This window comes from Quercus lobata, chromosome 4 (assembly GCF_001633185.2).
Source record: "Quercus lobata isolate SW786 chromosome 4, ValleyOak3.0 Primary Assembly, whole genome shotgun sequence".
NCBI classification, from domain to species: Eukaryota; Viridiplantae; Streptophyta; class Magnoliopsida; order Fagales; family Fagaceae; genus Quercus; species Quercus lobata.
In genome coordinates, this window is record NC_044907.1 from 64,355,539 (window position 1) to 64,380,354 (window position 24,816).

General features: G+C 38.0%; 1 pseudogene; it reads right to left on the minus strand.

The window, feature by feature from the left end:
- Positions 1-2,472: 2,472 nt before the first annotated feature.
- Positions 2,473-24,459, minus strand: LOC115985589 (annotated as a pseudogene).
- Positions 24,460-24,816: the final 357 nt, after the last annotated feature.

Below are 24,816 nucleotides of genomic sequence, written 5' to 3' on the forward strand. Positions count from 1 at the left end.
AAAAACCATTTGAAAAGACCACTTATTACACACCAAATTCACAATTTCAAGATTGCATTGCAAAAACCTGCACATCATACTCTAACCACCACCAACACTACCACTACCGGGAAAAAAAAAGGGAAAGAAAAATAAGAACTAACACATCGTACACAGCATATAAGCAAATTGACATTTCAAATAATTTGAATAAACCAATACAGCCTTAAAATATCGAAAAACACAACCAAAAAAAAAAAAAAAAAATGCCAATCAAAATCAACAATTTCACAAATTTGAGTACAATTCCACAAAAAACCACTGCCGGATTTAGTCAAACCCCAAAAAACTACCTTTACAATAATCATGTTTTACAAGAAAGTAGACAATTTTTTGGTGGATACAAATAGCAAGTAGGGATGGCAATGGGGCGGGGCAAGGCCGAAGGATGGGGTCTTCCTCCTAGCCCGCATGACGGGGAAAACTTACTCACCTCATCCCCACCACTTGGAGCCCTGCGAAGCCCCACCCTGTAAAACTATACTTGAAATTACAACTAAATTTATTCCATAAAATCAAATCAATTTTTAGAAGAAAAAATTGAATAATATATCCAAGCGTTTAACAAGACAATCACAAAATAAAAAATAAAAAATCTCATAGTACAATACATAACAAAATAAAGATAGAGAACCACATTGGGTAGAATAAAATAAGTTAATATTGGAATGTTTGTTTAAATATTAGGGTTTTAGGGTATGAAAAATTTATAATTATAACCCTTAGCAATACAGGGCGGGGCGGGGCAAGTCTAAAAAGTCTAAATCCATCCCCGCCCCACCCCATGGTGCGGGGCTAAAATCTTGCCCCATCTCTGCCCTACCACCTTTGTAGGGCAGGGAAAACCTGCGCAAGGTGAAGCGGGGAAGGGTAGGTTAAGCAGGGTGGAGCAAAATTGTCAACCCTAAGTGAGAGCAATAATACACAAAGAAAAAGAATTAAAAAAAAAAAAAAAACCAAAGATAATAAAAAAGAAAATACTAGGTACATTGGGATGAACCTGTGATAGTTTTGATCACTTCCTTTACCTTGGATGGCAAATAATGATGTTCCCTTCAGATAATGATCAATCTCCCATGATAGACTGGGTCTGAGATGTAGGGAATTAACCCGAATTCCCAACTTGTGAGAAACAAAAAATAGAGAAAACGCACGCCAAAGAAAACAATCACACGCACAAGACAATATTTACGTGGTTCAGCAATTTGCCTCCGCTCCATAGATTAAGCCTCAGAAAATCTCTCATTAAAACCACACAATATTATTTGGGTCATTGAATCAGATCAAACAAAACTAGGCTCCACAAAGCCCAACATGAGATTGGTGGTGGGTTTTCATGATTTTAGTCTTAGGCAGCACTAGTATTGGTCAGTTTTTCGTGCTTACTTGGGGGATTTTAAATTGGCCTTGCAAACAGGTCGGGCATGAATACAATATGATCCATGGTTTATTGGTCTATCTAGCTTCCGGCATAGTTACAGTCAATTAAATTTTCTCAATGTGATACTTCGTTTCTTAAAGCAGTATCTGCATTGTAGGAGCTTCTTTCCATGAAGAAACCAGGCTGTTTAGGTTGAAGCAGAACTGCTCTCTCAAACACCAACATAGAAACCACTGTTGACGTTATTGGTCTGTCTTCAGGGAACTCTTTGCACACATATAGCATACCAAGTTGTATACATCTAGTACTTAATTAGTAGAGTAAAATCACACCATAGGTGTGTCAGTATATATAATTATTTTGAAATGTGGTATAATCTATAATTTATTCTCTAAATTTTATTGTAGATAATTTATTCTTTTGAAAATTAAACAATTTCTCAAAATAATTGTTTATTGAAGGACAAGCTGTTATTTGAAGTAACTTTTTTGTTTTTATTTTATTTTATTTGTTTGATTTTTTTGGTGTAATGGAACGAAAACACAAGTAAGGTCTAATGCTGTGGACGTAGCTTTGGTTAGCTTGTCTAGCCAATTCCGGCATTGTCCTTAGGGATGACCTGGGTGCCACTATGAAGTAAATCCGGTGGCACATTCCTTTTGCTGTGACGATCGTAGAGTTTGGCTGGAACCAATTGGCCATGATCAGCCTATAAATAAATAAACAGAGTTTTACCTTGATGTTATTTTGTTTACAATTATTCATTATTAATTCTTGGTATAGCTGGGATTATAGTGTCAGTTTCCAAGATTGGAAATATATTTTTGAGATCAAAATTTAGGATTAATTAGAGATTAAAGTGAACTTCCACGAATAGAAAAGGTAAGAAGGCTAGCATTTGCATTTCTCAATTAAGAAGAAGACAATAATTCTCCAAAATACACACTTATCCCAAGAATGGCTAGAAACCAGTTTGTTTAGCTAAAGATTTTTTAACACATTCTTACATAAATTTCATAAGAAACCTCTTCCCTTTTTCTAGTGATGATATTTTACCTTGCCTCAAACGATGTAAAGGACATTTCATTTGCTGAAAAAGTTGTGCTACATGAAGAATCCGCTTCAGGTGAATCTGTATAGAAGCCTGGCTGCCTCGGTTTAGGCAATAAACTCTCATTGCTTAACATTAGAACCACAGATAACGTGTTTGGCCTGTCTTCTGGTCGTTGTTGCACACATAACAGACCCACATGAATGCATCGTAACATTTCAGATGGAGCGAAGTCACCTACTGAATCATCAATCAATTCAATCGGCCTATCTTCAATCCAGTCTCCATGCCTGAAACAAATCATAAAATATAGTTTCGTGTCCATCTACAATCCAACTAGCCCAGCACATTTAAAAGAGCGTTACTATTAATCAAAAGTTTAGTTTGAAAACATAAATGAGTAGAATGTTGTGTAAGGTTGAATTTATTCAACCATCTAATTGGCTTTATTCCGTGCCAAATTTGCTTGTAATTCAGCATTTAGTAACCCTGTATTTAGGTGGGTTTGATGTAAGGGTAGTGAGTGAGATAGAGTGAAGTTTGCTCAAGAGTGTGCAAGAAAACAGAGACTCGCGGCTGTGACTCGCGGCTGCAAGCCGCCAGACGCAGCACACGTGCTAAGCATGCTGGAAGATGAACAGTCATACTAGCTGGAGCACTACGGGACAAAACAGGACAACTGGCCATACGGTTAACTCGCGAGTGGATCTCGCGACTTGGTCAAGCCGCGAGGTCAAACCGCGAGCTACCCCTGTTTTGTAAAACCTGACGTTTCACATTCCTCTCCCACTCCAGTATAAATACCCCTTTTACCCACGATTGAGAGTGAGCTTCCATAGAGAATTTTGAGAGAGAAACCCTAAAGAAAAACAAGATTGATTCACCCACAATCTATACCTTAGAGTCTCTTCAAATTCCTCAAAACTCTTCCTCTCCATTGTCAAATCCTTGAGAGACATTATACCAAACCTGGTTCTCATCATCATCATCACTGTGAGACAGTTGTTTGGATTTCTGGTAAGCAGTTAGGAAGGAACCAATCTTCATTGGTTGATGCTATGGTCTAGTCGCGGAATCCGGGAAGCTAGAAAAGAAAAAGGTTCGGCGCAACCTCGTTGGAGCAAGAAGCTTGGAGGGCTTAGGTGCACTAGGTAGATTAGGCTTGGAGGGTTTATTGCTGTCCTTGTATCCCAACTGTATTTTCTAGTGGATTGTTTACCGCTTGGAGGGCGGCGGAGAGGTTTTACGCCGAGGGCTTCGGTTTCCTCTTCGATAACACATCGCGTGTTGTCTTTGTATTTGCATCTTCCTTCCTCTCTATCTTTGCCTTTTTATTATCTGCTGTGAATTTTATTTTGTTATGGCTTAGATAGTTTTTAACCAATTTCATATTATTGCATATGTTAAGTTTCCACACACTAGTTGTTTGACATATTGCTTGAATTGGTTAAGTTGTAATTTGGGGGTCTAAACGTTCAAAGGTGTTTTTACACGTTTTTGAACTTTCAATTGGTATCAGAGCAGGTACACTTGTTGTGGTTTTATTATCTAAGTGTGATCCTAGACCCCTGTGTTGTGGTTGATTGTTTTGGAATATACCATGCTGAATTGTAGCTTAAGTGTTTGTGAAAATGACTCTATGCATATGTCTGAAAGGTGTCTTACTGATGACCTTGTAGAGTTGTTAAAAACTAAGAAACACGCTAGAGTATTTGTTCACATGCTGGAATATCTTGAAAATCAGAATCATGTCTTACACAGTAGCATATCTGAATCTAAATCACTGATTAAGAAATATAAAAGAAAGAATAGAATGTTGTGTGAGATGATTGAGAATCTGAAAATGAAAAATCAATCTGAAAGAAGCATGAAAACTAATGATGAGTTTGTGTTTAAAGGTCAAGAATGTCTGTCACATGTGAACCTATTTGTGCATACCTCATTAAAGGTGTTTAATGCGTGTTTGTGGTATCTTGACAGTGGGTGTTCTCGCCATATGACAGGGGATAAGTCTCTCTTTAAGACACTCAAAGAAAAGGTTGGTGACTATGTGACCTTTGGTGATGGAAGTCATGCTCAAGTCCTAGGCAAAGGAACCATTGAGATACCTGGTTTGCTACTGTTGAAAGATGTGCTGTACATAAAAGGGCTGAAGGCGAATTTGCTGAGCATCACTCAAATTTGTGATGATGATTTTCTGGTACAATTCTCTAAGAAGGGATGTTTGATCATCAATGAAGAGGGGATTCAGGTTTTGGAAGGAAATCGGACTACAGATAACTGTTATGGAATAGTTCCCACGGCCCCCATATCGTGTAGAAGTGCTCGTGTGGATATGTTGGAGCTGTGGCATCATAGATTTGGGCATGCCAACTTCAAACAAGTAGCAAAAGTTTCCAAACTTGAAGCAGTCGAGGGACTTCCTAAGTTTGGAAAAGTGAAGAAGACCGTTTGTGGTGCGTGTCAAATGGGGAAGCAAACTAAGGCAAGTCATCACAAGGTGAATGTGATAGCCACCTCTCGGTGCTTGGAGTTACTTCATGTTGATCTAATGGGGCCTACCAGAACTGAAAGCCTAGGGGGGAAGAGATACATTATGGTTATTGTGGACGACTACTCAAGATACACTTGGGTTGAATTCCTTAGAGAAAAATCAGAAGCTTGTGAGAGGTTGGAGATTCTGTGCAAGAAACTACAAAACGAAAAAGGGATTCCGATAGCCAAAGTTAGAAGTGATCATGGGAGGGAATTTGAGAATGCAAGATTCGAGTCCTTCTGTGAGAAGAATGGAATTAAAAGAGAATTTTCAGCTCCCAAAACTCCACAACAAAATGGAGTGGTAAAGAGAAAAAATCGTGTGATTCAGGAGATGGCAAGAGTCATGTTGCTTAACAAGTAAATACCTCAAAAATTTTGGGGAGAAGCTGTCAACACCTCGTGTCACATTGGCAATAGGATTTTCTTTCGAGTTGGTACAAAGAAGACTGCCTATGAGATATGGAATGGGAAGAAGCCAAAAGTGAAGTATTTCCGGGTGTTTGGAAGTAAATGCTATATCCTAAATGATCGAGAGAATCTTGGGAAGTTTGATGCAAGAAGTGATGAGGGTATTTTTCTTGGCTACTCTACTACAAGTCGAGCGTATAGAGTGTTTAACAAGAGAACAAAGACTGTGATGGAGTCCAGAAATGTCAAGATTGATGATGCCTTACCTAAGGTGGAAATGATTGATGATGTAGAAGGGCCGAGCACCAAAGAGGCCGATGTTGAGGTAGAAGTTTTGGATATAGAAGGTGAAGAACCTATACCAGAAGTAGAATCGACTCCCATCAACCCAAGAATGGAAACGAGATCGATGTCTAGAACATCAAGCCCTCTTACTCCTCCGGAAGTTCATCCTCCTATCTCTCATAGTGATGAAGTTTCCACTTCAAAAAGGTCATCTTCAAGAGTTATCAAGAATCATCCGGAAAGTAACATCATAGGATCTCTTGATGACGGTCTTCGCCTCAGGAAAGGAAACATTCTGCTAGCTAATCATGTGACATATCACTGCTATCTTGCACAGTTTGAACCAAAAAGGGTTGAAGAGGCTCTTCAAGATGAGAATTGGGTTGAGTCAATGCATGAAGAGCTGAATCAGTTTGTGAGGAATGATGTGTGTGAACTTGCTCCACGGCCTGAGAACATTCATGTTATAGGCACGAAATGGATTTTTAAAAACAAAACTGATGAAGATGGAGAGATAATTCGAAACAAATCTTGGTTAGTAGCTCAAGGATACACTCAAGTAGAAGGAGTGGATTTTGATGAATCTTTTGCTCCGGTGGCAAGACTCGAATCCATTCGAATCCTCATGTCCATTGCGTGCACCTTGAATTTCAAACTTTATCAAATGGATGTAAAGTGCGCATTTCTGAATGAAGAAGTATTTGTTGAGCAACCAAAAGGATTTGAGGATCCTTATTTTCCAGATCATGTATTAAGATTGAAGAAAGCCCTTTATGGCTTAAAACAAGCGCCTAGAGCCTGGTACGATCATCTTACACATTATCTTCTAGATAGAGGTTTCAAGAGAGGGTATGCCGATCGAACTCTCTTTGTCAAAAATGATGAAGATTATCTCCTTGTGGCATAAGTCTATGTTGATGATATAGTGTTTGGGGCAACCATCGAAGATCGTGCTACTGAATTTTCTGAGGAGATGAAGAAGGAGTTTGAGATGAGTATGGTGGGGGAACTCACATTTTTCTTGGGTCTTCAAGTCAAACAACAAAAGGAGGGCATATTTGTATCTCAAGGGAAGTATGCCAGAAACATTGTCAAGAAGTTTGGACTAGACTCCAAAAAACATGCCTCCACTCCCATGAGCTCATCCACTAAACTGAATGTTGATTCATCTGGAGTCGAAGTAAGTCCTACACTGTATAGGAGCATCATAGGGAGTTTGCTCTACCTTACAGCCAGTAGACCGGACATTGCTTTTAGTGTGGGCGTTTGTGCCAGGTACCAAGCTAATCCGAAGGAATCTCATCTGACTGCTGCTAAGCGAATCATTCGATATGTGAATGGTACTGCAAACTATGGTCTGTGGTATTCAAAAGACTCAAATGCTTGTCTTGCTGGGTATTCAGATGCTGACTGGGCTGGCAGTGTAGACGATCGGAAAAGCACTTCAGGCGGCTGTTTCTATCTTGGTAACAATCTTGTCTCGTGGATGAGCAAGAAGCAGAATTCAGTGTCTCTATCTACTACAGAAGCAGAATACATCGCTGCTGGAAGTTGCTGCACTCAGCTTCTTTGGATGAAGAAATTACTTCATGACTATGGAATTCCTCAAGAAACGATGTGTGTCTTCTGTGACAACACCAGTGCCATCAATCTTTCCAAGAATCCTGTCCAGCATTCAAAATCTAAACATATAGAGATACGTTAACATTTCATTCGGGATTTGGTAGAGGAAAGAGTTGTGTGTCTTGAGTTCATATACACCGACAATCAAAAGGCGGACATATTCACCAAGCCTCTCGATGGTCCACGGTTTGAATCACTCCGTAAGACCATTGGTGTTGGTACAATTCCTTGATTCTCTTATGTGTTGTGTGCTTCACATATTTATAATATGATAAGTTTGTTTGTGATGGGGCACACACTTCTTTGTTAGCACTTTGTGCAACATATTTATTGTTTGTTTGTTCATCTGTGAATTCTGTTGGTTCTTTCTTTGTTTGTTCAATCATTTTCTTCTTTTATGTCAAAAATCCAAAAATCACATAAAAAATTAGAAAATCAAAAAGCTTGATTGACATTGTTGAGTTTTTTTTGTCTCAAAACTTGTTTTGCCTTGTACCTTTGTGCTAATGGCTTTGTGCATTTTCGAGCATTGCTTGTTTTCATGCACTCATATCTATGTGGGAGAAATCTTGAAATCGTTGTGATTGTTGTAAATAGATCTTCAAACTTGTCATGAATGATTAGTGAATGGTTATGTTGATCTTGAGACATGCATAGACTTGTGTCTATATATCTTCCCACTCTTTATTTTTGTTTTGCTAAAAAGAGCTCACCAAATGTAAATCTCCAAATGAAAAGAGATATTGAGCTGCAAAAGCCTGTCGCACATTCTAGTATTTGACTAGGAAAAAGGGTAAGCGACCTTATATTAAAGTGAATGTTTATTCAAAAAGCCAAAGGCTTGTTCATTAAAGTGAAATGTCAAATATCACTCTCACAATGAGAGGTGATTGCCTCAAAAGATCATAAAGATCAAATGTTGATTAAAAGTAGAGTCAAATGTAAAGCTCCAAGTCATGTTATCTAGTTTTGTGGGAGGTCATATATACATACTTCTATAATTGAGATGGGTCACATGATCTAGTGCTAATTGTGTATGTCTTGGTTGAATTGATCATTGAAACTTCACATTAGACTAAGGACTATCTCATTGTTGATATCCACACACAACACACAAGTTTATGTTCAATAAATGCCATATTCATTTGTGTGATTGTACTTGATAAAATGTGTTTTCACATGCTCAATCTTTGTTAAATCGAGTACAAAAAGATTTTTGAGTGTTTTAGGTATTTTTGGAAAGTATTTTGTTTGAAAAATCTGAAAATTTCAAAAATCCAGTTTTGCCCTGTTTTGGCGGCTTAATCGCAGGTATGTCAAGTCGCGAGCCTCAGTTGCGTATTCGCGGGTCATTTTTGGCGACTTGTTCGCGAGTGGAAGGTCCAGTCGCGAGGGTCACTCAGAGATTTTTGCGGCTCAGCTCACGACTCACTCGCAGGTAGACCTTCCAGTCGCGAAAAACACTTAGAAATTTTTTTTCAAATTTTTGTCCTTGAGTGTTTTGGCGGCTTGATCTGGCGACTCTTTGGCGACTCGTTTCAGTCGCGAAAATCGCGTGTTTTAGAAATACAGGAGCAGTTTTTAAACTTTTTGTTTTTCCCTCGATCTTTTTGTGACTGTTCATTGTCTTTCTCATCTGCTCTTACCCATTCACATCGTGCCTCCATTTTCGATCTCCATTGTTTGCCTCTTTTCAGCTCAAAATCATCAAGTAACAGGTATGGTTTTTCTGTCTTGAACTCTTTTCTACTTGTTGTTATGGTTTTCCCTCTGGATTATTCGCATTTGATTGTGATTTTGAGATGGGTTTTTAGCTCAACTATTACTCTTTGTCCATGCTTAGCTTATGGTAGTTTCTGTCTCTGTTTTGAGCTATTTTATATTGTTGGTTTTGTTCTTCATCATTAGCTGAGCTAGGGTTAGCTATTTTTGTCTAATCTGCTGTTGTTGTGGTGTTTCAAAATCATCCTGTGTGGTATCCAGTTGATGTGTTGTTGAATGTGGGTTCTTTTTCAGCTGCTTGTATGGGTTATTTTGTCTCCCTCTACTGTGTAGTTCAATTTGGGCCGTTTGTGTCCCTCTTTGCTATTTTTGGGCCATTTTCATCCAGCTATTAGGGTTTCTTCATTGTCCCTAAATTTCCACTAACCCACTGCTAATAAAGTTTGTTGGATTGTGTTCTGCCATTTCTCTTGTTCATAATACAGACTAGTCATGTCACCATTCAAGAAAGCTGCTGTGAAAGGAGGTAGTTCCAAAGGGAAGGAACCCGTAATTGATGTTGATGATTACCCGCCTCAAACAAAAGGGACTCGCTCTTCATCAAAGAGTTTCGATCCCAACAAGTTCAGATCATATGCAGCTTATCAGTCTTATGAGAATTTCTTTCTACATGCTAAACCATTACTAGAAAGAGCTTTGGATCAGCCCTCACTTCATGACACTGACATTCCGAAATGGTTTGCTCACAAGGATTGGAATTACCTTCTCTCTGATCCGGATGACGTGTATGAAGAGCTAGTAAAAGAATTTTATGCTAACACAATTGTGGAAGGAGATGAACTTAAGTGCTGGGTTCGAAAAAAGAGCTTTTCTGTCTCTCCTACATATCTGGCAGAAATTCTTCACATCAACAGACCAATTTTCCGACATTCACCGGTTTATGATGATCTCTGTCTTGATGAGGAGCTTCTCAAAGAAAGTCTTGGTCAAGACTTGGAGTTCTCACCAAATGGCAAATCCATCAGTGTTTCCTCTCTTTCTCCAAAACTGAGAGTGCTTACAATTGTGATGTTTCACAATTTGTACCCTTTATCAAGCACTGGGTATATGAACCTCGGACGTGCTTTGTTTCTTCATGATCTAATCTCTGATGTGGAAATAGACATCTGTGCTCATATCTTTCATGTTTTGCGCAAAACGGTTCTTCGAACTGAGTCACGGATATGCGTTCCTTTCTGCAGTCTCATTTCACGGATCTTGAAGCTCAAGGGTATTTATCCAGCGGCAGATGAATCTCCTATCCCAAAACCAAGTCCAATCAACATGCGTACATTCAATGCAAGCATTGGACATAGTCGGAAGAGAGTCAAACCAGAAACTTCTGCATCTCACAGTGGCTCTCATTTCAGCACTCTCTCCCTAGATGAGAAACTTGATCGCATTGTATCCTCTGTCCACGAGTTGAATACAAAGATGTCTGGACTCACAGCTTCTCTACACCATCAAAGCACTCGATGGGATATGAAGTTTACTTTTCTTCAAACTCAATTGGATCAAATTTAGAGAAAGCTGGAAGAGGATGACTAGCCTATTCCATGACAAAAAGGGGGAGTGATAGGCATGATCAGAGGGGGAGAATATTACCTAAGGGGGAGTGTCTTTACATTTTTCTTCAGTTTAAGTTTTCACTTTAAGTTGTTATATTATGTTTTGTAGACTGTTATTCAGGATGTTTTGTGTTTGTACCCATGTGCTTTTGTAAGCTTTTAGGGTTTATGTTTTATGCATAGTTTGTAGGCTTTATGGTATGTACCTTGCTTAATGCAGCCTTTATGCTATGTTGTAATCAGTACTTTAATCTAAATGTTCTGCATTTTGGTTTATGTATTGTCACTCTTGTGCCCTTGAAGGATTGTTCCTAGATGCATATTATTGTGTGTTATGCATTGATTGAGTGTTGAACATACAAGTGTCTTGCCTTGTGCTTGTTAACTTGTATGTCCTTGTGTTCATTCCAAGTGTGAATGAGCACTGTGATCACTACCTTGTGGTGTTCACTTGGTTGATCAAGCCATGGTTTGTTTCTTAACTCCATCTTTGCTTAATCACATATTTCCTGTTTCATTTGCATTTTATAATTTTCCGCTTACAATGATCATGGTGTATTGTTGTGTTTCAGGAGTATTATGTTCATATGATTCAAGTGCTTCACAGCTTCTAGAGTTAGGTGTGAGTGAGTTTTGTTCAACTATTCCTAACTCACATGTTAAGTCTAGAGTCTGTTTTAGGGTTTTGTCACGGAATAGCCAAAGGGGGAGATTGTAAGGTTGAATTTATTCAACCATCTAATTGGCTTTATTCCGTGCCAAATTTGCTTGTAATTCAGCATTTATTAACCCTGTATTTAGGTGGGTTTGATGTAAGGGTAGTGAGTGAGATAGAATGAAGTTTGCTCAAGAGTGTGCAAGAAAACAGAGACTCGCGGCTAGGACTCGCGGGTGACTCGCGGCTGTAAGCCGCCAGACGCAGAACACGTGCCAAGCATGCTGGAAGATGAACAGTCATGCTAGCTGGAGCACTACAGGACAAAACAGGACAACTGGCCATACGGTTAACTCGCGACTGGATCTCGCGATTTGGTCAAGCCGCGAGGTCAAGCTGCGAGCCACCCCTGTTTTGTAAAACTTGACGTTTCACATTCCTCTCCCACTCCAGTATAAATACCCCTTTTACCCACGATTGAGAGTGAGCTTCCAGAGAGAATTTTGAGAGAGAAACCCTAAAGAAAAACAAGATTGATTCACCCACAATCTATACCTTAGAGTCTCTTCAAATTCCTCAACTCTCTTCCTCTCCATTGTCAAATCCTTGAGAGGCATTATACCAAACTTGGTTCTCACCATCATCATCACTGTGAGACAGTTGTTTGGATTTCTGGAAAGCAGTTAGGAAGGAACCAATCTTCATAGGTTGATGCTATGGTCTAGTAGCGGAATCCGGGAAGCTAGAAAAGAAAAAGGTTCAGCGCAACCTCGTTGGAGCAAGAAGCTTGGAGGGCTTAGGTGCACTGGGTAGATTAGGCTTGGAGGGTCTATTGCTGTTCTTGTATCCCAACTGTATTTTCTAGTGGATTGTTTACCGCTTGGAGGGCGGCGGAGAGGTTTTACGCCGAGGGCTTCGGTTTCCTCTTCGATAACACATCGCGTGTTGTCTTTGTGTTTGCATCTTCCTTCCTCTCTATCTTTGCCTTTTTATTATCTGCTGTGGATTTTATTTTATTATGGCTTAGATAGTTTTTAACCAATTTCATATTATTGCATAAGTTAAGTTTCTGCACACTAGTTGTTTGACATATTGCTTGAATTGGTTAAGTTGTAATTTGGGGTTCTAAACGTTCAAAGGTGTTTTTATACGTTTTTGAACTTTCATGTTGTTTCTCATGCTTACATGTCCAAGAAGATTATGATAGTGCTCTGGGTGGCAAAATCCCCTGTTATTTTTCCCACTCAATATCTCTAATATTAAAACTCCAAAACTAAAGACATCAGATTTTATTGAGTATTGCCCATGTATTACATACTCAGGAGACATATAACCACTACGAAATATTATTGCAAGGAAAAAGAAATCCAAAAACAGCTTTACATAACAAACAAAAGGAGTTAAAAGTGTACATACTATGTTCCAATAATCCTATTGGTCTTGGCAAGACTTTGATCTCCCCCAAATGATTTTCCTAGTCCAAAGTCTGAAATTTTTGGATTCATGTTGTTATCAAGTAGGATATTGCTAGTTTTGAGATCTCTATGGATAATTCTCAATCTAGAATCTTGATGAAGATAAAGAAGCCCTCTAGCAACCCCAACAATTATGTTGATGTGCTTATGCCAATCCAACAATTTACTCTTTGTTTGATCTGCCAATTTCACATTTATGTCAATAAAAATCCAGTTGATTCTCAACAAACAATTTTATTATTGAAAGATGATAAGATTAATATTATGAATGTCAATGATTTAGTCAGGTTTAAAAGCTCAAAAGCTCAAACCAAAAATAAAGGAATCCAAGCTTTTGTTAGACATCTATTCATAGATTAACATTTTTTCACTTTCTTCAATGCAAAAACCAAGAAGCTTCACAAGATTGCGGTGCTGAAGTTTTGCAATTAAAATAACTTCATTTTTGAACTCATTCAATCCTTGTCCGGAATTCTTTCATAGCCTCTTTACTGCTATCTCTTTCCCCTCCCGCAATGTACCCTGAAAAAGATGAAAAGTCAGCATATTTTGGAAAACAATTATAGCTAAATTTTTTAGGTTCTTACCTTGAACACAGATCCAAAGCCACCTTCTCCCAACTTGTTTTCTCTTGAAAAGTTATCAGTCATATTGGCAATAGCTGTTAGATCAAATATTGGTAACTCAATGTCTTCCTTCCAGCCCACATTGTCACATTCCTTCCCACGATTTCATTTTGTCATTGCTGAAATAATAGCAGATGGTTGGACTTGAACAAAAATTCACCAGTTTTTTTATCAAAAAATTCTTAGCTACAAGCCTACAAGTCTTCTATCATGCATCAGTAATTATTAGATTCCATGTCTTATAATATGAACCTTGTTTTCTGAGTTTCCTCTTCCATATGTGTGAGACTAATCCAAGTATTATCATTCCCAGGACAATAATGCAGAGCCAATCATGATTCCTACTTGTTTCTTCTTGCTGGAGCGCCTCTTTTTCACAACATGATCTGAAAGATCAAAACAGCGGGTGACTTAGAGTATTCCACCTCAAATTATGCAACTGAAAAAATGAAAGGGAATCTATCTCGGCATTAGTCTACAACGGTAAGTCCTTTGCTGCCACATCTTTACTGCACCAAAGCCACCACTTCTTTGACGTTACTATGTTGACAACAATATGTCCCACATGCTTCACTTTCACATTTTTTTTTTTTAATAATTCTATAGTTGGGAAAGGAAGGATTTGCACCTTTAACATCTCCCTTGAAAACATACATTTCAAATTGTCTAGCTTATAGATGTGTTGCAGTTTAACAGGCAAACTTTGAAAACATTTATTTCAAATCGTCTAGCTTATAGATATGTTGCAGTTTAACAAGAAAACTTTAAAAGATATTCTGTAGTGTCTACCAATTTTGTTTATATTTACAAATCCCCAACTTCCTCCCCTTCACCCCAGAAAACATGGAGAAAAAAGTCCGAAATGAAAACAAATACTCCAGCTAGCCTATATTTGGCCAATTGAAAAGTGAAACCAAAATGAGATAAAAAAGTTTAAAGCTAAAATGGTACCTAGTTCTGAAGCAGCCAATCTTACGTAGAGGTCTTCTCCACCATCTGCAAATACTCTAATATCATGTAAGTTACCAAACCAAAGCAAGCAGCCACTACCTCCCTTCCTGATATCTAAATTTCCATATGCTGTGCAAGAGCAGTTTTTCAAACACAATTCTTCACATTCCTTGAGGCTCATAGTCTTATCAAACCAGGAAGAAGATGTATCAGGCAATTTCAACCCCGTGTTCTTTAGGAAGCCATCTCCATCAGGACCATCACTGCAATTCAATGGAGTCTTTCGAACACACCCATCAGACCAATCCACTGAATCCTTGCTTTTGGAGACTTGGGTAAGAATCCTTCCAAGCATGCACATACGGGAGTGTTATCAATATTGCAGCTAGCATTGCCCCACAGAAGGCATAATTTGCACACTGATCTGCTGGGATTGTTGAGAATAGCTCCCTACGGTTTGTCCGATTCAGCCATGTGAACCGTTGTGCAATTCCAGACGGATTTACCACGAGTCTTGTGAAAAGTGAACTATTTTTGAGTTTGTACTTGAAATAGACCTCATTCTCATCAAACATGAATTCATATACATATAGTGGATTACGTGTTAAACCAATATATCCCGTAAGACCGACACCATTCCATGACCCTAGTCTAGCCTTTATTGTGTCTCCTTTCTCGACAACCAGTTGTGGAAGCCCTGGAAGATCTAACCTTAATGAAAACTCACCTTGAGTAGGGTCATCCGTGCTCTTCCAAGATGTTAAGAACCTGTCTAAGCCAGTTACGAAGTTCCTTCCGAGTTTCATTTCCGGTAGTAATGTGTCACAAGGATAATCAAAACTCTGCCACAAAAAGTTCCGTGTGTCATCAACATTGCTGTCTTTCACCACAAGATTTCCATTATCTAAGAGCTGTAAAACTGGATTTTCTGCAGTTCTTGATGTATTAGATGACCAAACAGTACTATTTGTGCTATTGAGAAGGATAACAACTCCGTCAGTGACCTTCAAAACTCCTGAGTGATCGTTCAGTGGAGTGTCTCTGTTGGCTACCCAAACAACTGTCCCAGAAGATATGGTGTACCATATCCCAACGTATCGGCTTTTTGAATTATCTGGGCTGAAGAATCCCATTTGAAATCTTCGACGAGCTGAAGCTAAAGTGTCACCGTCTCTGATTGATTGGGTTGGAGTAACAGTGTCTAGTGTAATGGAGGTTCGTAAGAAGGTGGGCAAGATTGAGTATACAAAAAGATAGGTAAAGGCTTCCATTGATTTTCAAATGGTTCATCTCTTTTACATAGAAAGAGTAATATATGCATATACTATCCGCAGAGGCACAGATTTTTATCCCCATGGCTCAGCCCATTTTGTCAATTTTTTTTTTCTTTTTTAGTTTTTTCCAAGAGAAAGTTAAGCTGACCCCAACAAACACAAAGGGGACCAGCCGAGCAGGTAAGTCAAGACCAAACTTGCCCTCTAGGAGGTGAAGGAGAAAGACTTCTAGAGATGTGAGGCGGCGGCTCTGATTCCTCTTCAGCAACTTTTTTCCAGTTTTTATGTTAGTGTAACATCACTTTCACATATAATACACAAATCACAATCTACAACCTCAACGGTCTGAAATTTGTTATATAGAGATCTATTTTGTCTTTTGAGTTGTTGAGACTAGAGTTGAGAGTAGCCAGCTAGACAATGTGGAATTTCTCTTTGACCCATATTTTCGGTTCATGTGTTAACTTTGTTAGATTTAGAGAGTATAAATGCCAAAAAATTTACACTGATGTGTTAGATTGTTGGTGGTAAATAAAAAAGTGATGTCAATGGTAGATCCAACAAAAACCAACAAAAGTTTTTTAACTCAAATGTTGTAAATTTTTTTATGTCTATAGCATTGCTCTTAGATTTAATATGGTCAAACATGTAGTTGTGTGCTCCTCTTTTTCAAGGATATAGAGTTGTGAGTCCAGGTGGTGTGATAGATAAGAGAGCTATAAAATTTTTTATTCTTATTATTTGATAGTTACAACAATGAAGAATGGGGGATTGGAACCCTTGTTCTCCTAATGTTTAATAACTAAAATAAAGGTTAGGAATTTTTGTGGGTTTATGAATAGGCCATTTGAGTTCTCTGAAATGCAAAATTAACCCCATACATTAAGAAACCCTGTTGAGAAAAAACCACAGCTGCTTAAACATTATCTATTTTATCTCAATCCCATTTTCAGCTTCTATCAATATTAAATATTTGTTAATCCCATTTTTGATTCAGTGATAGCTTTGAAGCTTTACACAAATTTCTCTCCCCCAAAAAATGTGCTTTTGTACCAATTTTACTCACGCATCCTTGTTCATCCCTGGTTGAGTACATAATACCACTTTCCTTATTGACTCCATTCTATTATGTTATGAACATCACTTGCTAAAACACACCCACACTATCACTAGATTCTCTTGGTTTCATTTGAAATAGAAAGAGTCTATTTCACAGTTTTTTTTTTTTTTTTTTAATAATCTGAAAATGTACATCAAGGCCTGATATGCTTGGTTGAAGTTGGTGATAAAGTTCTTCAGCTTCTGTGGTTGCCATCCTAATCAAGAAAATTTGATTCTACTGAAGACTGGAATGTGGTTAGATTGAAGAAGCAAAAAACTCCATGTTGGGAAATAGTCTAGTTTCCTTTAGTTGTTTGCAAGCATTCAGTTATTGGTTGGCTTGTGTTCAAGAATAGTTTGTGTACCTGGGTCAGATTGTTGCAATGGGACTACAATAGGGGCTCCTAGTGTGTTTTTGTTGCATAATCTAATTGGAAAGCAGAGATCATCTAAGTGATGATCTGCTGCCCCGTTAATAATCCTAAGTCTTGTTGGGATGTAGTCAACTAGGGATTGCATAACTTAAAGGGGAGCAACTTCATAGCAGTGCTTTGTAAATTAAGTTTGTAAGTAGTTATGTACCATATTTGTATTCAGAAGAATGTTTGGGTTCATGTTGGGAATATAAAGACTGAGGTTTCCATTACTCAGACTGTAAAAAATGAGTAGTTAGAGCTCAAGTCAAATCTAAAGGGGCTTTCAAGAATTCTTTTCTTAAAATGTCCTTTGTTGTGATGTGAATTCAGTTTCTCAGTTCTTGAAGTAAATTTCTTTGGATTTGTCAGTTGGTTTGTACCCAATAGGTTGTGTTGTGATAACTGATAATTGGCTGTGGTGTCTGTTCGTCCGAGCTTATGTTACTCTGTTGTAGAAGTGTATGCAGTTGGGGCTGGGGTTTGTAAAATTCCTGATATTGAATGAAGCTTTCTGGAGCATCCCCAAAAGAAAAGAAGGGGTTTCCCTCCTAGATTCAAGCAACGCTCTTGTGAATAGAAGTGCTAATTTAAGTTCACTACCTTATACTACAAAAAGCTATATATAGGTGTGTTACGACATAATTAAGGGCGGGCAAAATTTATGTACGATTCTTTAGGAGTTCTAACTTAGTACTCCCAATTAAATTTAACCACATGATTGTATTGACAAATACAACACAAAATGTATCTTCTCCGAAGGACAATTAAAGTCAACTATGTGCATCATTGGACAAAGAAATTATATAATTGAATTTAATTGGAAAATTTATGATACATTCAAGGAGTTGTACTTTCATTTTGTACCCAAAACATGCTTCTTCAAATGTAGGTTCAGCAACAGAATTTACACTACGGCTAGTAAGGGAACCTTACCTTTTTTTTCCTTTTTTCTTTTAGAGAGATTGATTCCCTTACTCAAACCCTTGACTTTTTGCTTTTGGTGGAAGCCACTTGCCATTTCATTGAGGCTCAACTTCTAAAACATGCATAAAAGAAGAAATTATCTACCAATAAAATAAGAAATTGTTATATTTAGAAATTAATCCACTAGAAAGATAAGAATACATGAACACCGGAGCACCATTGCTTCAGCCATAACCACTGAAACCTTTGCTCAAGTATGGTAATTTACATGCCTTTTCTCTTAGCCAAATTTGTGTCCAAATATCGCCTAAGATGTTAGTCAATGAGATAAATTTCTACTTCTCAAGAAAAATCACTCTGACAATGGTCATCCTCACGCTAGATAAATTCCTACGTCTCAAGAAAAATAGACTAATATTTCTCAAGATGACACAAACTTTAAACTCCTGGATTTTTTATCTCATATCGTGATGCATCAAGTTTTCCCAATTGCAAAAGTAGATGCTTCCGTTATATTTGCTTCCATTATTGTTATAGTGACTGCACTTTCAGTATGGCTTCCAACTACAATTTTTGACACACCTGCATCATTGGAATTTCTTTCTATGAAGAAACCAGGCTGCTTAGGTTGAGGAATTGGTACCCCCTCATTGCCCAGCATGAAAACCACAGATGACATTGCTGGCCTATCTTGTGGAAGTTTCTGAACGCATAATAGACCCACTTGAATGCATCTTAGAAACTGAGGTTTAACATATGATTCCTTCAAACATGGATCCAATAACTCCAAAGCTTTGTTTTCATTCCACAGCAGCCAAGCCTAAATGAATTACAATTTGTATGGGCTTAATATGACACATGTAAGAGATGCATAATCTAAGCAAGAGAAAGAACAGTATGTTATTTAATAATTTGTACCTACATGCCCCAAAAGATTATGGTGATGATCCGGATGGGAAAATCCCCTGTTCTTTTGGCCACTAAGTATCTCTAACATTAGTGCACCAAGACTAAAAACATCTGATTTGACTGAAAATTTCCCATCAATTGCATACTCTGGAGACATGTATCCACTGTAAAATATCAAATTTTAGTACTTGGAAATGATGAAACACATCCTAGGAAATTATTAATATAACTTACTATGTTCCAATTACTCGCTTTGTTTTTGCTTCCACTTGATCTCCTCCAAAAATTCTTGCTATACCGAAGTCTGAAATTTTGGGGTTTAATTCACCATCAAGTAAAATGTTGCTGGTTTTAAGATCCCTATGAACAATTCTTAATCTGGAGTCTTGGTGGAGATAAAGAAGTCCCTTGCAATTCCCACAACAATTTGAAAGCGCTTCTGCCAATCCAGTGATGCTCTTCCATTTTGATCTGCCATGCATTTTACATAAAAATAAATAAATTAGGCTTGCTTGTTGTAGAAATAAAACAGAGGCCTCTGTTTTATAATTAGTGTGTTACAAAAGAAAAATCAGATTTAGAGTCAAACCAAAAATAAAATAGTCCAAACTTTTGTCGGGCATATACTCATAGATTAGCATCCTTTCTTCTCTTTCAATGCAACAGCCCAGAATCCTGACCAGATTCCGATGTTGAAGTTTGGATTTCATAATAACTTCATTCTTAAACTCTTCAAGACCTTGGCTGGAACTATTTGAGAGCCTCTTCACTGCTATTTCTTGTCCCAATAATAGCTCACCCTTCAAGTTTTGGTATGAAAATAATAAGGTCAAAGAGAAAGAGTATAATTTAGATTTCACACAATGAATAACTGAAGGGCCAAGATTATATTATCTTGTAAACAGGGCCAAAACCGCCCTCACCTATCTTATTTGTGCTGGAGAAGTTATTGGTTGACCTCAAAATGGTAGCAAAATGATGCAGGACAACCAGAACAAAATTGAAATAACTAAAAAATAAAAGATATGACCTAGGAGTCAGCACCTAGGCCTTGCTTGGAGTCAGCACCAAGCGGGGAAACCACTAGGAGTCAGCACCTAGGGTAGACCTGGAGTCAGCACCAGACCAAAGAAAGACCAAACGGCCATTGTTTTCATTCATCAAAATATCAACTATCTCCTCAAGGAGTACAATAGGTTGCTTATAAAGGATTACTAAACCCTAGTTCTAATTGGCTAAGAAACCCTAATTGCCTTATTACAAAAATGCCCTTGCTTCTAAATTAAAATACTAAAAGCCCAATAAACTACTGGGACCTAAAACATAAAAATACAATTGACTTGCAAAAATAAATAATATTAAATAATAATTCTCTTTCATCTCCCGCATCATTCTCCTCTGGTTGGAGAAAACTCGACCTCGAGTTTTAAAGCATTGAAGGATTAGGATGCTGACAAACAACACTTGTTTCAAGTTTGAAATCACCTTAGGGAGCATGTGGAAAAGAAAAACCTTGAATTCCACCGCATCAAACTCATTTGGAATAACAAAATCAATTTGTGGAATTAGTATAATCTCTTCTTGAACCTTATGAGCCATAGGAAGCACTTTGGTTCCAACCTCTTTGACTTCACCAAGATGTAGATCTTCAAGGACTGTGGAGGGTTGATCAGAAGCACATTCAACAACTTCAACTTTCACATCATGTGCACCCTCAAGCTCGCTGGGTAGTTTTTGAGAGGGTGCCATTATCCTTTCTAGCTGGGCATTAATCCTAGTGATTATTTGCTCCCCCAATGTCCACGAAATAGGTGAAACATTTTGATTTGCTTTTCTTACAATAGCAAAAAGTGAACTGAGAAGATCCAAAGAAATGTCTTCACTTTCATCTATGACCAAATTCATAATTGTTTCCATGGCTGAAAGTACAAAAGGTGGATAGTTGGACCTAATTATCTTTAAGAAACTTTGAAACATCTCAACAACCAATGCATCACACTCAAAATCCAGCATCACAAAGCATAACTTGACCTTTGCAATGGTATCAAGAATTGAAACCACCTTCTTGTAAGAGTGAGTAGACACATGAGGCATATTTTCAAATGCTGCCACAATAAACTGAAATATTTCTTTCATTTGCTCATCCTTATATGGGGCATTTGGTGCTGTTATCCTTGTAATCTCAATAATGCAAGATACAACTGAAACCTTCACATCCATTTCAACATGTCTCAAAAGTTTATCAGTGATCAATGCCTTCACTGAGGGTAAAAGTGCATCTCGCATTGATTTGGATGGTTCTTGCTCCACATACGCTAACAAATTTTCAACTTTATCAAGAAGAGTGAGAAGATCATCAATGGAGGAAGGAGGGTTAAGAAGTCTATTCCCAACCTCCTTAATTTGCTTCTCAAATTCTCTATCTTTAAGCTGCTTCTCAAGCTTTTTATCAAAGGAAGTCATTTTCTAGCTCCAACTTTGAGGCAAAATACACAAAGACTAAATCTTAATTTTCTGCCCTTTTATTTTTGGTCAGGCAAGGTTTTATGGGTTAGTATAGTACTGAGTTGTCAAACAATAGGCATATGCTTGCGTTTGTTAGGAAATGGGGCTGATGGGTGGACTTTTAAAGGGAAAATTGGGCCAGGTAAAGATTTTTTTTTTTTTTTTTTTTACACGGGTTTGTGCTGGGGTTAATGGGTAGGTCACAAGTTATGTATCACGTGAGGTCATATGGATTGGGTATTGCAAAGAGAAGTGTGCTGGGATTTTAGGATTTTAACACAGACTATTTACGAGTTACCTTATTGGATCGGGTTGAGCTTGGCATCGCAGTTGGGTCCAGCAAAGTCTCGATCACAGCTCTCATGAGTTTGGTGGGCTTGTGGCAACGCAGAACAGAGGTGGCTGGCTTTCCTGGCAGCTGGGTGGTGCTTCAATGGTGGCCAAGATTGACAGATGGGGTTTGTTGGTTGTTGGGTCAAAGGGCTTTGGTTGACGGGTAACCTTCTGGTGGCTTGATCGATTGGAGCATGTAAGCAGATGGTGGTTTGAAGGCTGGATTGTCGTTGTGGTGGTGCTGGACAATGAAATTGGAAGTTGTCGGTGTGATGGGGATGCTGCCGGTGATGGAGGCTAATGGCGGCACTGACTTTTATGGATCTGAATTGTGATTTGATGGGATGAGAAACACAGGCACTGAATGAATTTTTTTTTTAAAAAAAAATACTTTCCTGGTTTTTTTCTTGCAATGATGCCTCAACAGATCGGTGTTTACTCTGATACCAAAACTGACGCAGGACAACCAGAACAAAATTGAAAGAACGGAAAAATAAAAGATATGACCTAAGAGTCAGCACCTAGGCTTTGCTTGGAGTCAGCACCAAGCGGGAAACCACTAGGAGTCAGCACCTAGGGTAGACCTGGAGTCAGCACCAGACCAAAGAAAGACCAAACGGCCATTGTTTTCATTCATCAAAATATCAACTATCTCCTCAAGGAGTACAATAGGTAGCTTATAAAGGATTACTAAACCCTAGTTCTAATTGGCTAAGAAACCCTAATTGCCTTATTACAAAAATGCCCTTGCTTCTAAATTAAAATACTAAAAGCCCAATAAACTACTGGGACCTAAAACATAAAAATACAATTGACTTGCAAAAATAAATAATATTAAATAATAATTCTCTTTCATCTCCCGCATCACAAAATCAAACAATGGCATCTCCACGACTTCATTGGTTAATTTTCCTATAAAATGAGAAAATTTCAGGATGCTGTATTAATGTAAAAGGATGAGTTTAATTTCCAAAGTATGTGTAGTAAACGCCAAATGAAATTACAGAATGCATGGGATTAAGATTTGATCAAGCATAATCAGAAAAGAAATTGAACAAGACAGTAAAGCAACTGTGATAAAAAGGTGTTAATTATGCAAAGGAATTACAAGCCACTTTGTCATTAATATGATTTTGTTTTTGCTGGACAATTTTAAAAAGGTGCATGAGTATGTATGCTCACCTCTTTTCTTTGTTCTATTCTTCCAAACTGTGAAGCAGCATGCCAGTCCAAGAACAAGCATCCCACAAGTTATTGATATGATTAATAGTCTCATCTTCTTTGGACTGGAATCTCCCAATTTCTCTAGAACAGATGCAATGCCAATATTAAATAATGAAACTCAACCCTTCTTTCTTTTTCATTGGACAATTTTTTATTTTTGTTCTTTCAGGTGCATGTGTAATGAACTATACATTTGTATAGAACTAAGGAAGTAATAGGATGAAGAGTTTTCACATACCTAGTTCTGAAGCTGCCTCTCTAAGATAAACATCTTGTTCCCCTTTTTCATCGATGAATTCCCTTATGTCAATTAGATCATCAAACCACATCAAACATCCAGTGCCTCCATTTCTAATATCTGAGTTAGCATAAGCCATACAAGAGCAATTCTTTAAGCACTCTGCCTCACATTCTTTAAGGCTCATGCTTTCGTTCAACCTAAACTGGACCAAGTCTGGCAATTTCACTCCTTCAACTTTCAGAAACCCTTCTGCCTTCTCGCAAGTCAGTGGTATTCTTCTCACGCAACCATCAGTCCAATTAAGCACTTCCCACTCTTTCTGATGTTTTGGAACAAATCCCTTCAAACACTCACAAATTGGTCTTTTGCTTATTTTACAAATTCCATTAGCACCACACTGTGCATAAACATCACAGAGATCATTCGGCATAGAATACATTACACCCCATTCGCCACTCCCTTCATTCAACAAAAGACGTTGGACTGAACCCGACTCAGTCAAAGTAACTCTTGTAACAACAGAATTATCAGTAGCCTCATACATGTAATACAATTCATCCTTGTTATACACAATACTGGGCTTAAAAACTGGGTTTATGTTCGTAACAGCACCACTAAATCATTGTCCATTCCACGGACCAGTGCGAAACTTCTTCTCTGATCCCTTGCGAAAAACAAGTTGAGGCAAGCCAAGATCGTCAAATGTGTAAGTAAATTCCCCCCTAGAAGGATCAGTAGCATTTTTCCAAGACGTCAAGACTCGGTTAAGACCAGTCTTAAAATTCCAACCCATCTTCATGCCAGATAACAGTGTGTCTGATGGGAAATCGAAACTTTGCCAGAAATAGTTTTCAGTATTAGTATTAGCCTTCTCTCTAACCACAAAGTTTCCAGTCTCTAAAAGCTGTGCAATGGGCATTTCCGCTCCTGAAGAATTGGAGGACCAAACAGTGTGATTATTTTGGTCTGTAATGATGAGATTTCCATTTTCAGCCAAAGTCAAAGCTCCATATGAATCTGTAAGTGGGTTTTCTCTGTTGGCAACCCATACAATAGTACCAGGAAGTTTTTTATACCATACTCCCAGATATAGGTTCCTGGAATTACCAGGAGAGAAGAAACCCAACTCAAACCTTTGACCGGGGGAAACTAAGGTCTCCCCCTTGATGATGAATTACATTGAGGCTATGATATCAGCTCCAGAGGAGAGTTCTATGACTAGAGAGAGAAAGAAGATGCATGAAAAGCTCTGCATTGGTGTTTGACAAGAACTGGATGGTACTTTGGAACTGTAAGGCAGCTTTTCAAATTAAAAACGTTAGCATTTTCCTTTTAACATTAAGTTATAACATTGAAAACATTGGTATGTTTTGAACCTTTCCCCTACTTTATTGACTTGAACTTTTTTTTCCCGTTCCATTATTGACTTGATTTTAATAAATTACTATCTCATTATTGTAAGTTATTGACTTGAACTGTTTTGAACTCTTTTTTCCCTTCCATTGACCCAAGAGAATTTTTTTTAAAA